This window comes from Miniopterus natalensis, chromosome 5, assembly GCF_054644295.1.
Source record: "Miniopterus natalensis isolate mMinNat1 chromosome 5, mMinNat1.hap1, whole genome shotgun sequence".
Lineage (NCBI taxonomy): Eukaryota > Metazoa > Chordata > Mammalia > Chiroptera > Miniopteridae > Miniopterus > Miniopterus natalensis.
In genome coordinates this window covers 15,133,185-15,150,631 of record NC_142085.1, presented here as the reverse complement: position 1 = coordinate 15,150,631, position 17,447 = coordinate 15,133,185, and the positions used below count along the sequence as shown (strand labels likewise).

The 17,447-nt window shown below is 46.6% G+C and overlaps 1 protein-coding gene across 1 annotated transcript in view; it reads left to right on the top strand.

The window, feature by feature from the left end:
• TRERF1 (transcriptional regulating factor 1) overlaps nt 1-17,447 on the top strand; it is a 199,605-nt gene that overhangs the window by 32,320 nt on the left and 149,838 nt on the right. The window lies entirely within an intron of this gene.

Genomic DNA, 17,447 nt, shown 5'->3' with positions numbered 1-17,447 from the left:
TACGTATGCTGCCTACAAGAGACTCGCTTCATATAGAAAGACAGAGTGAAAGTAAAGGAATGAAAAAAGATATTTCATGGGCGGGGGGAGGGGGGAGCTGGAATAGCAATGCTTATACCAGACGGAATAGAGTTTAAAACAAACAGTGTAACAAGACAAAGAAGGACCCAGCAATTCCACTTCTGGATATTTATTTGAAGAAGCCCAAAACACTAATTCAAAAAGACATATGCATTCATATGTTCATTGCAGCATTATTTACAATAGCCAAGGTATGGAGGCAACCTCAGTGTCCATTGAGACAAATGGATAAAGAAGAGGTGCATATACACAGTGGAATATTAGTAAAAAAAGAGTGAAATCTTAACCATCTGCAACAACATGGATGGACCTAGAGGGCATTATGCTAAGTGAAGTAAGTCAGAGAGAGACAAATACTACATGATTTCACTTATATGTGGAATCTAAAAAACAATAAATGAACAAACAAAACAAACTCATAGATACAGAGAACATTTTGATGGTTGCCAGATGGGAGGGGGGTTAGTCGGATGGGTGAAGGGATTAAGATGTGCAAATTGTCAGTTATAAAAACTGACAGTTACATCCCAGGGGTGGATGTAAAGTATAGCAAAGGGAATATAGCCAATAATATTGTAATAACTGTGTATGGTGTCAGAAAGGGACTAGGCTTATCGGGGCAATCACTTTGTAACTTATATGAATGTCTAATCACTATGTTGTGTACTTGAAATGAATATAATGTTGTACGTCAATATTTGAAAAACAAATTGGCCCTGGCCGCTGTGGTTCAGTAGTAGGGCATTGGCCCACACTCGGAAGGGCCTCAGGTTCAATTCCCGGTCAAGGGCATGTACCTGGGCTGCAGGTTTGTTCCCCGGCCCTGGTCAGGGTGTGTGCGGGAGGCAACTGGTAAATGTGTCTCTCTCACACCGATGTTTCTCTCTTTTTCTCCTCCCCCCACTCTCTCTAAAAATCAATGGAAAAAATATCCTCAGGTGAGGATGCACAAAAAAGAAAAGAAAAGAAAAAACAAATTTGAAAGAGCTCATTCTAAGTTCATATGGAATAATTAACATGCATAAAAATATGAAAAAGAAATAGAAACGCCTAGTTTTAACATACTAAGTATTCTAAAAGCTATAATAATGAAGATAATTTGGTACTGAATAGACTGAACAAGTGATGGGACAGAGTAGAGAGCCCCAAAATAAATAGGGGTGTGTGTATAATTTGTGAAAAAGGTAGTATTTTGAATTTATGGGGAAAGATAGTATCTTCACAACTAGATAGCTGTCTGTGGGGGTGTGTGCAGAAAGCAGGAGCCCTACTTTGTGCCTTAGACCAAAATAAGTGCCAAAGATAGATCAAAGATTTAAGTAAAGAATGAAAGTATAAAAATGAATTTTTCTACGGTCTTGGAGTAGAGAGACCTTCCTAAGTTTGACACAAATTCCAAAAGACATAAAATTTAAGATTGATAAACTTGACGATATAAAAAGGAGAACTTCTGCCTAAGAAAGACACCGTAAACAAAGTGAAAAGATAGGTGATAATCTGAGAGAAAAAAATTGCTGTATATATGATAAAAGGAGCTAATTTTTTTAATATGCAAAGAGCTTCTGAGAAATAAAGGATCATTGACTTAACTGAAAAATGGGCAAAAGACAGCAACAGAAATTCACAGGAAAAGAAGAGTAAATGACTTAGAAAAGGAAAAGCTGGAGAACCTCTCTTAAAATAAAACATGCAAATTGGAAGTACAGTAAAATGGCATTTGTAGCCTGTCAGCTGGTGAGGGTGTAAAGAAAAGGTACGTTAGTACATTGCTGGTGAGAGTAAATGCGTACAGCTGCTTTGGAAGGCAATTCGTGATATTTATCTAAATTATAAATCCCCATGTCTTAGGCACCTCTGGCTCCACTCCTGGGTATCTGCCCTAGAGAGACATTCACATACATGCACAATGTTCATTGAACATTTTTGTAATAGTGCAAATTGAAGACTATAATGTACAGGTCCATCAGCAGGGTGGGTAAATATTTGCTTATTTAGTAAGGGCTAAATAACACTCGAACCGTTCAGACCATTAGTGGGTCCATAAATCAACTTAGTGGTCTGTGACACAGCATGAAACAAAGAATAGAAAATAACAAAGTGCATTGTACGTAGGGATGGTAAATATTTGGTGAGAGTTTTGTTTCAGTTTTGCATATTTGCAAGTGTGAACTAGGTCACAATATAAAATATATTTCTTACTGTAAGACTGTCAAAAAAGTTGGAAAAACTGCAAGAGTAGTTAAAAGGAATATGTTAGATTGATGCCTTGCGATAAGAAAAGATCTCAGAAATGTAATGGTGAGTGATAAAAACAAACTGCAGAGTGATGTGTACAGTGCGATGCCATTTTTGAAAGAGAAAATGGTGCTGTATTTTTGACAGTACCCGATTTTTAGTGGAATCCTGTGTTCATACAAAACAGGCCTGAATGGTGTGCACCAGACTCACCGTGGTGCTGTGTAGAGAGTCCTTGGCTTTCAATTGTGTACTTTAATTTGTCAAAAGAAAAGTGAGTGTTTCACATATATGTTTAAGTGATGAAAAAATGTTTGCACATTTCAGAAAGACTTTTCCAAGGAACCCTTTAAACGCAGGTGCTTTTCCCTTGGTGGTTTCTGCCTCTTTCTAATTCATCTTCTGTTATGATCAGTTCAGGTGTTTTTCCTTTTGCTTTAACTGGGTATCTTATACATTTTTAAGTATCATCTTGAGTTTGTTTTTTCAGTTTTTAGTTTAAGGTTGCACCCAAAATCCCTTAAACAGTCTACCGGTGGCTAATTTATTGGATCTTTTTGTTCCTTTCTAACTTTTCTAGTTTATTCTTTTGAGATTAATTGGGCTCATGATTTAGTAATTTCATTATTTTTTCTAAAAGCGAACTTTTGGCTTCGGTTCTCCTTTGCACATTTGCTCACCTTCTTATCTATTCATTCTGTTTTCACTCGTAACTTTTCCTCTGTCCTTCAGTTTTTAATATCGTGAATTTCCGTCCTTTCAAGCCCAGCAGCGCTTCTTCAACTTGAGAGTGCACGTGTCACCTGGGGCCTGCAGGCGAGGCCCCGGGCTGTGCGCGTCTAACGGGCTCCGCTGGCCCGGCCCCTAAGGAGCCAGAAAGTGGAGGAAATGGCACCTGTTCCTCCTGTGACCGAAGGGCACTGTCTCCCAGTGCCCAGCATCCAGCGAACCCATCGACTGTGTGAAGATGATGCCCCTAACTATTGCAACAGAAACCATCGTGTTCTCCTTCTGAGTCATGGAGATGGGGTGCCCTGACCCACCCAGCCACTTTCCTTGGCTTCATCAGTGGCCACACACTTTCTAGATACATGGTCTGAGGGCAGGAGAGTTTTGGCTACAGAATGTCTTCGGGGGTATTTGGTTGGTTGAGCTGACTTGGGCTCAGCACCGCTGTTTGGCTTCCACTGGTTTGGGGTACGTTTGGATGAGTTGTTCTGAACCTTTTTAATCTGTGGAGCCCCTTGGGAATATGCTGGACGCTATGGGCTTCCTTTCCCGGAAATACGCCCAACCCCACTCATGCGCGTGGAAAATTCTAATTTTTCTTTCGATTGTAAGGGTTTCAAGTATCCGGAAGCCTATGTGTGGGTTGTAGGAGGCCCCCCAGATGAGGAACAGAATTCGTGGGACCTGCAGAGGCCACCTGGTCCAGCTCTGTCCCCTTCGCAGAGAAGGAAGCCAAGGGCCAAGATTTTCAGGCCGTTATTCAAAGTCAGATTCTCCACGTTCCACTAGCTCCCCTTCTAAATGCAGGTGGCGTTGCCCGTGGCAGGGCAGGGCCTGCTTGGCTGGACACTGGTTCTGTGGAGCCGAGAGGGGGTTCCCACCTGGACCCAGCCTGCATCATCCGGGTGAGCCGGCCCTGCCCTCAGCTTTTAGAATCACGTCTGGTCTGAGGAAGCGGAGACTCAGATCCCTTCTGGCTAGGATTCTGGGCGCAGACGCTGTTCTGGCTTTGACATTGCAGGGCCTCCTGCCTTGTTCCTGTGTCCCATTTCCTTCTCTAAGTCTCAGTTCTTCTAAGAGGCTTCTGTGCTGGTTCCTGTTCTGCTAACGTGACTGATACCTGGGTCCTGTGCAGGGACCGAGACCCTGTCCTGGCCATTTGCTAGAGATAGCAAGTTGTGGTAGGAAGATATCTGTCAGAATCCCAGCTCATCCACTTACTGGCCGTATGACTCTGGGTAAATTCCATAATCTGTAATGGGAACTGTAGACTATACCTTACAGGGTGGTTGGAAAGATAATTGTGTAAGGTGTCTGGTGCATAGTATATGCCAATAACCAGTAATTAGCAAGTCCTACTTCCAGAGATTGGATTCTTGCCTTATCTAGCCAGCTGGGGCCTTGGTAACCTTCCATAGGTGTCCCTCTGCCTGTGTTAACAGAGGGTCACATGTCCTGGTTCCCCCATCACAGGCCTTTGCTCACTTGTTGGAACCGTTCATAACTTCATCTTATGCTTTCCCCTTTTCTGAAGTCATTGTGAGCCCAACCTCTAGCTGGAGAGCTTCAGCATCTCCTCAGACAGGGAGCCTGCCCAGAGGACCACAGAGGAATTGTGTGCACACGGAATCGCTGGCTATTCCATGCCCTGCTGATCCTAAGAAGGATTGGACAGATCAATTTCGCTTAAAAATGCAGCTGTACAAATCATCAATGAAATAATTAATAGATGAATGGCCTAACTACTTCGGTAAATATTTAATGAGCAACTCCCATCCACTAGTCATGGTGCCTAGCACTGGTGATCCACCATGCTTCTCTCCACAGGGCAGTGATGGAGTCGGCCTGGGGGGCAGAAACATGGGCATTGCTTGCGTTTCAGTCCCTGAGATAAATGTGATGAAGGGAGGGAGGACTGTGGGACCCAGAGAAAGTGAGGGTTGGGAAGGCTCCTTGGAGTAGGTGATGTCTGAACTGGTTCTTGGAGGTTGATATCTCAATATTCTTGTCTATTTAAATTTTTCCAGATGAATTTTATAGGCACTTAAGCTTGTGAAAAATGAGTCTTGAAAAGTTACCAAGCAAGGCTCATTTCAGGAATATATGTCTGGTTCAATACAAAGAGACTAGTCTGAATAGAAATAAACCATAAAAATCAGAACAGTCAGTATTCAGCACAGAGCCTAGAATACAAATTAATGCTCGACAAATACTTGATGAATGAAGTTGGTCTCAGTAGATGTAGAAAAATACTGGAAATAATTATATATGTATTCTAAAGCATCATACAACTAAAAGTAGGTGTGTTGGGGGGAGATTGACCCCTAAATATGATAAAGAACCTGCTTATGTATAGTCATGTGCCTAGTCTTCCCTGGGGGCTGCACATACTTACTGCAGAATACTAGAAGTGTGCCCCAAAAAACAGGAACTAAACTGAAATGTCCCTTATCACGACTCTTATTTAACATAGCTTAACAGACGCTTGTCATAACAATATAGGAACAAAAAGAAACTAGAGGGATTGGTATAGGGAAGGAAGAGATAAAAATATCGCTGTTTGCAGATGACACAATTTCTATTCAAAGAAAATTACAAAATTCTACATGTGTGCTTCTGATCAGAAGTTAGAACATTGAGAGTCAGCGTCCCAGGTTTCTGCCTACATTTCATACCCTGGCAGTTAAAATTCCAATGAAATACTTTATAAAGCATGAAAAATGATAATAACCATCAGGAAACATTGATGGACAAGCATACTGAAATACGTTTTGAAAATCATTTAGCAGCAGGCTCCTCTGAGCAAACTAGGCAGGTAAGCAGCAGTTATTAAAACTGTACAGTATTAATATAAAATGGAAAAATGGGAGACTGGTACAATAAAATAGATCTCAGTACATGGAAGACATTCATATATAGCAAATTTGGAAAGCAGACAATAGTGAAAGAAATAATTTTAAAGTAAATGGCTCTTGGGAAAAACTAGATAACAATATGGAGAAAATGAACTTAGATTTATGTCTCATTAAATGTTATAAATTCTAGATGTATTAAAAACTCAGTTTTAAAACTCAGAGACAGCAGGTGGAATATTTATCTTCACTGCAGAGAGCAAATGGGTTTGTGAAAATTCTGTAAAAATGATTACTGATGAAATAGTATGTGTTCAACTATAAAGGACTTAAATCTGTAAAATAAAAGTAATACCCATGTACCCAGCCATTTCATCGTCAACTGTGTGGCCTGGGGATTGGGGTGGGGCTCTCACAGTGATATGTTTACAGCTGGGTGTGACTCAGTTAAGTGGGTTTAAGAAAATAATAATAAAAATTGTGCTAAAGGGGGAGGTATTAGAAGAGAGAAACAGTTGTGATAAACTGATGAGTAAGAACATGCCAGACTGATAAAGACCTTTAAGCCAAATATTCAGACCGTATTGGTGAAATAACAAGACACAGGAGCAGATCCTTTCATATGAAGCCCAGTTAATAAACTGAGATGTGCAAAGGTGTTGAGGTTCCTTAGCAGAAAAAGACATGTAAAACACGTCTTTTGAGGTAGTATTTCAGTTGGCCTATAATGTTAGTGACAAATAGCTAAATTTATAAAGCCCACTGTTGAGGCTGTGAGAAGAACAGGGCACCACTCGTGTTGCTGGAAAATGGAGCTGTATTTCTGGAGACCATGGGGACTTTGAACTACAACAGCAGTGGCAGTGTTCATACCTCCTGACCAGTATTTTTACTTCTTGGAATCCCACAAAAAGAACCCCAAAGGGGCAGAAAACCAGTTTGTCCAAAGATGAGGAAAAATTGGAAATAATCCAAATGTAGGTGGTTAGGGAATGGTTCAGTAAACCTTACGACAGCAATGCAGTGGAATAGTTACCCTCGTGTAGATGCACGGAGTCCCGTGAAGTGGAGCAAGGACGGGTGGCCCACCTGTGCTGATGGCGAGCAGGTAAGAATCTGTGCACGCAGCGATAAGCGTTTGGAACAGTGCAGAGCTTACTTGATGGGTTTTTCATGGTTTGTTTTCCCCCCCAGTCAAATTGTTAATATGTAATGCAGGTTTTTAAAAGAAGAAAGGAAGGGGGAAATTCTGGTAGTAAAAGAGGAAATGTGGGCAGCGTGTTGTGGTGGGGAGATGGCACTGGGCAAGGAGTCCACAGGGGCTGGATTTGAGTCACTACGTTGCCCTGTGGTTTAAGTCACAGATCTTCCCCAGCTGCCTTGTCTCCACCCCAGAAGGAGGGAATGGTGACACCCACAAATTAGATCCCTGGAGTTCCGGGCTCCTGAGCAAACACTCTTTTCACTAACTGCTGTGCAGGTGCTGGGGGCCCTTTCCTCGCTCCCTCTCCTTTTGTCCCCATGACTGCAGAATGTCTAGTTCAGTGGCAGGTCCACTTTGAGTGGGGCAGCAGAGAAGGGGAGGCAGATAAACACCCTCCCAAATAAGCAGCCTACAGAGCCGTCGCAGAAAACCCTGAGAAGGCCCTGCAGCCCGCAGGATGCATGAAACAAATATTTGCCCCTTGCCTTCGGAACCGGAGATGAGGCCAAGAGGGGAAGGCTGAGACTAAGGATACCATGTGGTGATCAGAGTCAGATACGCCACGCAGCTGAACTGGTTTAGAAAACTTGCTGTGGACACAGCAGGCAGAAAAGGAGGCCAGCCACTCTCTGGTGTGCGTGGGACACTTTGGGGCCCAACTAATAAGTTCTAGTGTTGAGCTTCTCTACTAGGGAGCTGGGTGACCTTGACCTTCTTAACCCGAGCCCCAGTGTCCTTACCTCGAGGAAACACCATCCCCCTAGTCTGTTGTGAGAGTGACTTAGGATATTGTGCTTAAATGCTCCCTGCTTTCAGCTACTGCTTGTCGAGGTTTTCCCTGAATGCATGGCAAAAAAGGCACACTGTTGGGTCCCACAGGGAATACAGGGCCATCTGAATTACCGTCCCTGCCTCTGGGGAGCTGGTAGAGCCCAGAAGGGGCGATTACCCAAATCCCTGCAAAGGTAAGTCGTGAGAGGGCAGCAACATCAGGGATGTTTTCAGGATGAGGGAAATTGGGGCCATTCGGGGCAAGACACTAGCGACTAGTCAAGAGGTAGAGTGTGAGGATGCGTGAGAAAGAGGTGGTATTTGAGGGGGAAGGTTCCAGAAGGCCTCAGATGGATATGTGCAGCCCTATAGGACGTGCTGAACACATCCATGTCGGCTACTTCGTGTGAGCCTCCCAGCGGACTCTGGGTGAGGGCACCTCGCTCTGCAGGGACTGGGCCCTGAGCTCCGCCCGGGCTGACTCCGGTGCCCTCTCCGTGCTCCGTTTTCTGTAGCACGTGCCCTCTTGGGATGAGTCATGGGCACGGGCCCCCTCTGAGTGAGGGGACGGGTGCAGGAGGGGGTCAAGGAGGGGCAGGGAGTTTTTGAGGTGGAAAAGGAAGGTAGGTGAGGTCATGAAGGGGGCCTGGCCGATTCTGGGGAGGCGGTGACCAGGGGGAGGGACCTGGAGTCATCGCCTGTGGGTCAGTCCCAGCTGTACAACCACCAGGCTCCATGACTGAGACCAAGTTAATGGGCTTTCCTGAGCGTCGGGTCCTCTCTGCAGGATGAGGCCAAGCAGCTGGGAGGACCCCCTCCCTCAGGGTTGCGTGTGGAGGGTGTGCGGCTCCTGGCGGCCTCCCGCACGCGACAGTGGCCCTTGCTGCTCTTTTGTGATCGTGGAGCGTGTCCCTGTGGGGACGGTGGTGTGTCCGTGCTCTCTCTGCCCTCCCTGTTTTCAGTGTAAAGCAACAGGCCTTTAGTAGGCACCTTCTCCAGGCCAGGCGTTTTCTTCTGTAATTTTACACACATTAGTTCATTTCAATCCTCCCAGCAACTCTTTGAGGGGAGGTTCGTTGCTTTTGCTTTTCAGATGAGGAAATTGAGGCTTAGGGAGCCCCACGGGAGATTCAAACCCTGTCTCGACCCCTGAGCAGACGTGCGGTGAGCACTGAGTGTGAGGACAGCCTGGTGTCCTGGGCCCAGGAGGAAATTCCCGGCCCCTTCCTCGGCGGGGAACCGGGACAGCAGGGTGGTCCTTTGTCGCTGCTTTTTCCCTGCCCAGCTCTAAGACCCTGAGTTAAGGCCGTGCCCCTCAGCGCCTCACTGCTGTCCGTGGGGCGGCAGAGATAACAGCACTAACTAGCCGGGAGGCTTATTGTGCTGCTCGGGACACAGCCCTAAGGGGTGGCCACAGCCTCAGGCACTGTCCAGCCCCCTCCCCACCCCCCAGAGGGGACGGGTGTACTAGCCTTGACTGACCCTGAAGCCTTAGAGACCCTCCCCACCTCCCTGTCGTGCCCTCGGGCTAGAGGAGTTCTCAGGCCCTGGAGTGTGGACTAGGCTCCCCTTTTGATGTGTTCAAAGGAAGCGCAGTGTGCGAGTTCCCCCTCGGAGAGCGGCAGGCCTGCGGTACTGGCCTGACTTCCAGGGCCTTTGATTCTGCAGTCGCTTAGCTGGGGCAGGAAGCGGGAGTTAGCCGAGAGAACAGTTGGAGGGTAGGATCCAGAGTGGAAGGAGGACCTTGCCGGCTGGGAGGATAGGGAAATGAGGTTGGGTGGGGCTCCTGGCTGAGCAAAGGCCTGTGAATCAGCCGGAGGCCTTCGGGCCCCGTGCAGTGGGGCCAGGTTTTCTGAGCTGGGCTCGGCTGTGGTACTCAGGATGGCCGAATTGGGGTGGGGGTAGAGCGGAAAGGGGGAGTCCTCCCAGAGGAATGAAAATCCATCATTCTGCCACAGAGAAATCCAGTGGGAAAGGAGGTAGGGATGAAAAAGTGGGAGTGGAATGGACACAGGCGGTCACTCCCTGGATGTGGAGGTGTACACAAGAGACTAGGGTGAGCCCCAGTTTTAGGGCGATGACTGGGTGTTCATAGTACCACCAACAGAGGTAGGGAGGAACCCAGCAGAAACAAGGTGGAGGGGAAAGGTGTGGAGCTGAGCTCACCTGGGCACATGTGGAGTTTGAGAAACCTGTGAGAGTGGCAGGTGGAGGTGTCTGGTCAGAAGAATGTCTTGGCTGAAGTTGGGTGCCATCTGCAAACAAATTCTGGTACTTGAAGCCACAGGTGTGGATGAGACCTGCAAGCACAGTGTGGGTGGGCAGAAGCAGGCGGATGGTGGAGTCCTGGGAGGCACCAACAAGTAGAAGACTGGAGTCCACAGATTAGAAGGGCATGTGCTCCAGAGTGATTTCTGTAAAACACCCCACCCTGAACGTACCCCACTCTGTGGCTTAAAATCTGCCCCGCAGGGTGCAGGGTGGAGTCCAAACGCCTTAACCCAGTATATAAAGGCCCTACCAGAGCAGGCCATGTATTAACCTCCTAGGTTGCATAACAAAGTCCTTCAAGCTGGGTGGCTTAAAACAACAGAAATGTATTTTCTCACAGTTCTGGAAGCTAGAAGTTTGAACTCAAGGTTCCCACCAAACGCTGGGGGGGAGGATCTGTTCCTTGCCTCTCTCCTAGCTTCTGGTGGCTACTGGCAATCCTTGGCATTCCTTGGCTTGTGGACTCAGCACTCCGGTCAGCCTCTGTCGTCACATGGCCTTTTCCTGTGTGTGTGTGTGTCTCTGTTTTCTCTCCTTGTAAGTCATTGATTTAGGGTGGGCCTAAGATGAGTATGGCCTTATCTTAATTACATCTGCAAAGATCCTATTTCATTTCTTTTTTTCATTTAACCAAAAGTGTGTGTGTGTGTGTGTGTGTCACTTAATATTATTTTGTATTAGTTTCAGGTGTACAGCATCGTGGTTACGCAATCATGTATTTTACAAAATGTTCCCTTGGTATTTCCAGTACCCACCTGGCACTGCACATAGTTATCACAATATTACTGACTCTGTTCCCTGTGCTGTACTTTACATCCCTGTGACTGTTCTGTAACTACCAATCTGTACTTCTTAATCCTTTCCCATTTTTCACCCAGTCCCCCAACCCCTTTCCCCTCTGGCAGCCAGGAACAGACTCATAGGTACAAAGAACATGCATCTATGAGTCTGTTTCTGTTTTGTTTGTTCGTTTATTTTGTTCTTTAGATTCCACATATAAGTGAACTCACGTGCTGTTTGTCTTTCTCTGACTTGTTTCACTTAGCACAATACCCTCCAGGTCCATCCATGTTGTCACAAATGGTAAGATTACTTTTTTTTATGGCCGAGTAAAATGCCATTGTATAGATGCACCGCAGCTTTTTTACCCACTCTCAAACACCCTGTTTCTTAATAAGATCAGATTCTGAGGTTCCTGTGGTCATGAATTTTGGGGGGACACAATTCAATCCAGTATGGACAGGCCTCACCTCTATCTACTTTTTTTGGCCTTACCCCACCTCCCCCACCATGGCATCCTCTTAGGAAGATATCCAGGATGTACCCCAGCTGCGGCTCATGGTCTTTGTGTCCTGAGCTTTGCCCTCATGAGCACCACTCTCTGGTTGTGTGTGTCCTCTACTAGGTTTGAGCTCCTGGTGTGGGACCAGACCTTGCCCATCTCTCCTCCCTGCAGGTAACTTGAAGCTTGAGAGCCCAGCCCCAGAGTGCCGTGGAAGATGATTTGTGTTCTGGCTCTTCATTTAATTAACCATGTGACCCTGCTCTAACCTCTCAGCCTCAGTTCCCCCATCTGTTAGATGGACCTCGTAAGTGAGAATTTAATAAATTAAATGAGAAAAATTGTGTAAAGCAGCTAGTGCAAGACTCGGGATGCTCACGAGGATAGTTGCCATGTTTGTTGGTTCGCCTCTGTGCACCTGGCACTCAGTAGGTGCTCAGTAAATATTTGTTGAATAAGTGATTGCATGAGGAGACTTAACTTCATAAGAAATGACATGTCTGTGTTTATGGATAGGACCCTTCCTTAGAAACCCCCCTTCTTCCTGCCCTCAGTCCCCAAGAGCTGGGTAATTACAGTTTGAGTTTCAGCTAAGTGCTGACGAGTGGCGGTGAACAGGGGTCGCAGTTTGAGTCAGGCTCACAGCCCTGCACCCAGCGTTTCTCTTTCATGTGGATGGAACAAACTTCAGCATATTACATTAGCGGTACCTATGGTGGCTGCAGTAGATGAGTCACCGTTTACTGTAAGGCTTTCAGATGCCCGGCATACACATACCAGTCAGGAGAGAAAGGCCCTCTGCAATCTGGCAACCCAGCCACAAGTGGCGAAAAAGAGACATAAAATACTTCTTGCGGTTCCAGTAGTAGGAATGTCTTGGGTGAGGGTCCACAGCCTTCAGCTGCCTCCTTCTCAGATTTCCTCCTGGAGTTTTATTTTGATCTATAAAACAGTGGCAGGCATATTTTGAAGTCAGTTAAACAAGTCTGTGCAAATTTGTGTTTACTTGTTTCTAAACTAGAGGTTTATGCTTGTGTATGGTTTTGTTTTTTTGTGGAATATTTAAAAAAATTTTAAGAGACCTACTCCTGTTTCTTGATATCGGCCACTGAGAACAGTGCTTCAAAGCCTGAGACCTTTCTTTCTCCTTTGAAGTAGAAACATCTTTGACTCCTCTCTGCCGCACGCGATGGTTTTCTCTTCCTTTCAAGAGACGACTGAGCCCTGGCTGGGTGGCTCAGTTGGTTGGAGCGTTGTCCGTGTACCAGAAGGGTTGTGGGTTCGATTCCCGTTCGGGGCTCGTACAGGAGGCACCTGATTGATGTTTCTCTCTCACATCCATGTTTCTCCCTCTCTCTCCTTTCCTCTCTCTCTCTCAGGATCAATGAAAACATATCGTCCAAGAGGATTAGGAAAAGAGAGAGATGATCCTGTATAACTCCATTTGGTTTCCAATGGTAGACAGGGCTTGGGGCATTTTAGTCTTTGAGGATGAACTCGGTATGCAGGCGCAGCATGTTCCCTCTTGCAGGTGGGGCTGGGTGGGGCAGGGTGTGGGGAGCGTGAGTGGCTGGAGAGGCACCCACAGTGTACCCTGTACGTACGTGCCTGGCACTATTCTAAGAATCAGGATCCCTGCAAGCAGGCTTGGTGGCAGGGCCTGGGGCTCTCCTGGAATTTAAAATCTGATTGAATGGATAAAACGTTTTTGTGCATGTCTGTGTGCATGTCAGTGCCATGGGGCTTTGGGTAAATTGTGTAAGCTTTCAGCCTCAGTTTCTTCATCTGTAAAATGGGCCCACTGACACCTTAATTGGGTGGCTTTAAGGATTTGATGAGATTTTTAAGGCACCTAGTACAGGCCTGGTACATAGTAGGGCTCAAAGAGTGGTAGTTGTAATGAGAAGTGCTTTGAATCTGTTGTTTTGAGAGCAGGGATGGTGGAAGGAGCCCTTTGGTGAGAAAGGGGGGTGTTCAGTTGTTCCTTTTAGGTATTAGTGGTCAACTCCCTGGCTGTCTGTGGAAATTAAGTTAATATCTTAAGTTGGCCTCTGTGTTCACTTGACTAGTTTCTGCCTCTCCCCCTGGATTTGCTGTTGGCCCACGTGCAACAACCCCTTTCCCATACTCCTGGGCCAGTCCCCTCCTCTTGGGCTTCTCTCCTGATTGGCAGACCATGCTTTTCTGGTGTATTTAGAGGATGGCCTTGAGCCCCTGCCATTTAGTTCACCCTCCCCCCCCATGCTCTGGCCCATCAGGCAGAGGAGGTGATCCCAAGGCCCCAGTCAGGCCCTAGGTCTCCCTGAGATTTTTATGCCTCCCTTGGAAACAAGAGGCTGTCAAGGACATCTGTTTGAGGTTCTGAAATTTGGGGTTCTTTGAGACATAGCCAAGGTATATGGGGGCAGTGGTGACAGACTGGACTTTGGGGACATTCAGAGTAATGGTTGCCGTGGTTGGACTTAATCTGCAGTGAAGGCCGATGGGGTTAAGGGGTAGTCCTGTCCTCTCCCATCCCCAAGGCACCCCCCACCCAGTAAGCCAGCTTGGAGGTGGATGACCTTGACCTGGAGCAGCACCCTTGCTGCTTGAATTTGCCAGTCTCACACCGCCCTCCAGAGTCCTTGGTGGGGGGCTTTGTGTCTTGTTTGCAGCAGTACCCTCACGGCACCCCCTCAGTAAGCCAGAGAGGGAGTAAATGAATGAAGGGCCAAATGAAAGCCCCTCACACTGAGAAAAAATTCAGTTCGGACGGTCTTGCTGCCCCCACGCCTGCAGGAAGGGGGGTTGTAACTCGTTATTATTTCTTCTTTGTATATATTTGTGTGCTGGGCTGCGTAGCTGTCGTTTCAGTTGTACCACGTTGAGCCCTAGAGATCTAGTGTAGTAATGGCATGGCCTTAGGGTGCGGCTGGCTGGGGTGAGTGGGGCAGGCTGGGACCAGGAGTATTTTTCTTGCACAGAAGATGTGGTTCCTATGCCCTTTGTGTCATGATAACTGGGTCCGACAGGAGGTAGGAAGCCTACTCGTGGCGGATGGACGAGAGGTCGAGTGGCCCCTCGTGTGTAATCGTCGGGTTCTGACTCCAGAGATAGTGTTCCTTCTGCAGCAGCACGTGGACCCCTGGGATACTAGGATGCTTTCCTGTCGCATCCAGTCCACCATGGTCCTGTGCAACCTGCGTGGAGGACAGAAAGAGTGTGAACAGTGGTTGTCCACTCACTGCCACACAACAGGGGGCCTGACTGTGAGGGATGGGACTCAGAAGCCAGGACAGAAGCTGGCTTCTGTTCCCAAGCCCTGAGTGACAACTGCATGTGTCCGCAACACTGTGGTTCTGGTCTCAGGGAGCCCCAGAGCTCCTCGCTCCTCCCTGCTTCCCAGACCTCTGACCCCTTGTCAATCTCTGGTTCCTTGAAATCAGCATTAGGTCTGGCACTGTCTGCAGCGGAAATTTTCAACCTTTTTCATCTCATGGCACGTAAACTAATTACTAAAATTCTGCACACACCAAAAAATATGTTTTTTGCTGATCTGACAAAAAATAGGTATAGTTTTGATTCATTCACACCAGACGGCTATTGTTGTGTTGGCTGCTGTCACTTTTTAAATTCGACAATCTAATGGAAAAGATGTCGGTGCCCCTGACTAAATAGTCAGGTGTCGCATGCTTTATAAATTCTTGTGGCACACCTGTTGAAAATCGCTGGTCTACAGCAATGCACATTCCCTTTCTAGAGCCTTCGACCTGGAGTAAATGTCTTGTCCCAGTGTTTTTAATAGAAAGCCACATCAGGGTTGCATTTGCCAGGCACCCCAGCACTGTGGCCCTCAGAAGCCATGGGTCCTTTTCTGGTTAAGTGTTGGCACTTGAGTATCAGCTTTCTTTCAGCAGCGCCTCTTCTTTTCATGCAGGTGGGTACCTGAGGAAACCCAGGGCCCCCAGGTGGTAATTGGGAAAGATAAGACCTCACTGTCTGGGGACCTCTGGGGATGGAACCTAGTTGCAGTGGGGCCTGTACTTTCTCTGTGATCATCAGCTTTAATATGCTCTCATCTGTAATGGAAACCATAACACAGACTGATTACTGAAATTTGACTATTGGGTTAATGAGAAACCTGTGAGAGGGACCCACTTCCTCTTGATTTTTGTTTTATTTTAAACAATTCTGTACAATCTGTTTCGTTTCTCTTCCTCTGGACTTTTCTTTTAGAAGAGTCACAAACAACATACTATAAAAACCAAAACCATTTAGAAAATAACAGTGGACCCTGGGGAATACACAGCACTTTCCCTCCAGGGCACCTTCTTTCCTACCATCTGGTTGTGGCTCACTGTGTGTCTAATGGGGTAGCAGGTAGACGTTGCCATGGAGAAACGGCGGCCCATAGAGGGGATGGAGATTGACTGAAGTCCACACCAGAGTAATACTGCTTAGGTTCCAGGCCGGTGCTTCTGCTTCTCCCCAGGGTGCTGCTGCTAGATGTGGGATAGTCTCCCTGTTGATGTGTACCCTTAGCCTTTCCTCCTTGTGGTTTCATTGGTTTACTTAACCGGAGCTTTCACTCAAGCATTGTTATAATAATGCATTTTATGTGGTGTCAGGACAATCTTGAATGGATTTCTTCCCCATTCATCCATTGATCCAAAATATTTCTTGACCTGCTCTGCACAAGGCACTGTGCCAATCCCTGAAGGTCTGAGGGTTGAGAGATAAAAATCTCACTTTTGAAGACTCTTTTCTTTGGAGTTGGGAGACAGAACTATAATACAACTGTAATATGAAGCAGAACAATGTCAGTACTATATATAATAAGCTTACAGGCAAAATGGAATAGTGGAAGGGGGTTACTTTATTAAAAATATGTTTTTATTGATTTTAGAGAGAGAGGAAGGGAGAGGGGAGGAGAAGAGAGGAAAACATCAATTGGTTGCCATCCATAGGCACCCCAACCGGGGATCGAACTCGCAACCTGGGCATGTACCCTGCCCAGCAGTTGAACCGCGATCTTTTGGTGCACGGGACAACACTCTAACCAGCTGAGCCACACCAGCGAGGCAGGGGGTTAATTTTTGTTGAGAGGTGCAGTGGAGCTGTGTTTTGAAGGATGAATAGAATTTTGGTGCCGGCCAGTCTGTGGAAAGGCATTTGGGGAAGTAAGGAGTAGGAGCATGTCGTGGCCACGCTCTTGATTCCTTAATCCCTCACCGCACAAACCCAGACACAGAGGGGATCCCGTGCTAGGTTTGATTGGTACTTGCCCAATAATGGTTTTGCAAAATGCTTAGACCTGTTATGGTTGGAGGTGGAAGTTGGCATTAGGAGAGGGCTAGTATTTATTGAGTGTTTTACTTACATCTATCAAATTGACATACATCATCTAGTCAAGACACACCGCTAACAAGTGCTGGAGCTGGGATTGAACTCAGAACTCTGACTCCAGGGCCCCTGCTCTTCCCATACTAATGCCTTACCCCCTTCTCCTGGGAAGTTGCTGATGCTAAACGGTCATTCCCAAACAATAGGGTTCAGGTTGCAAAGTAGAGTTGGCTTCTCACTGGTAGGAATGTTAGTGAAAATATTTTGCTGTCTGAAATCACATCATTCCAACTTTCTGTGGCTAGTGGGAGGAATATTCCCGTTGTGGTCATGCTTCGTAGAGGACTCTCCACTGTGCCACTCTTGTAATGTGGTGTTTGACCTGTTTATTGCACGATTGCCGTATGTATTATTTACTGAGGAGCAGGTATTTTCTGACCTATGACCTTCCCAAACTGGCAAGTCACATTCTGTGCTTGAATGGCTTGTTAATGTGTCCCTTATGGAGACAAGCTTTGGACCTGGCAGAGTTGGCCCCAAAATCCTTCTGTTTGGTGTGGTGTGATGGTGTGATGAAATTTTTATTGGACAAACTGATGTTGTGCCATGAAATTTAAAAGGAGAAACAATGAGAGTGAGTGGGGTGAGGAACAGTGGCTGGGTGGGAGGTGGCACTTCCTGGGGCAGAGGCGGTAGATGG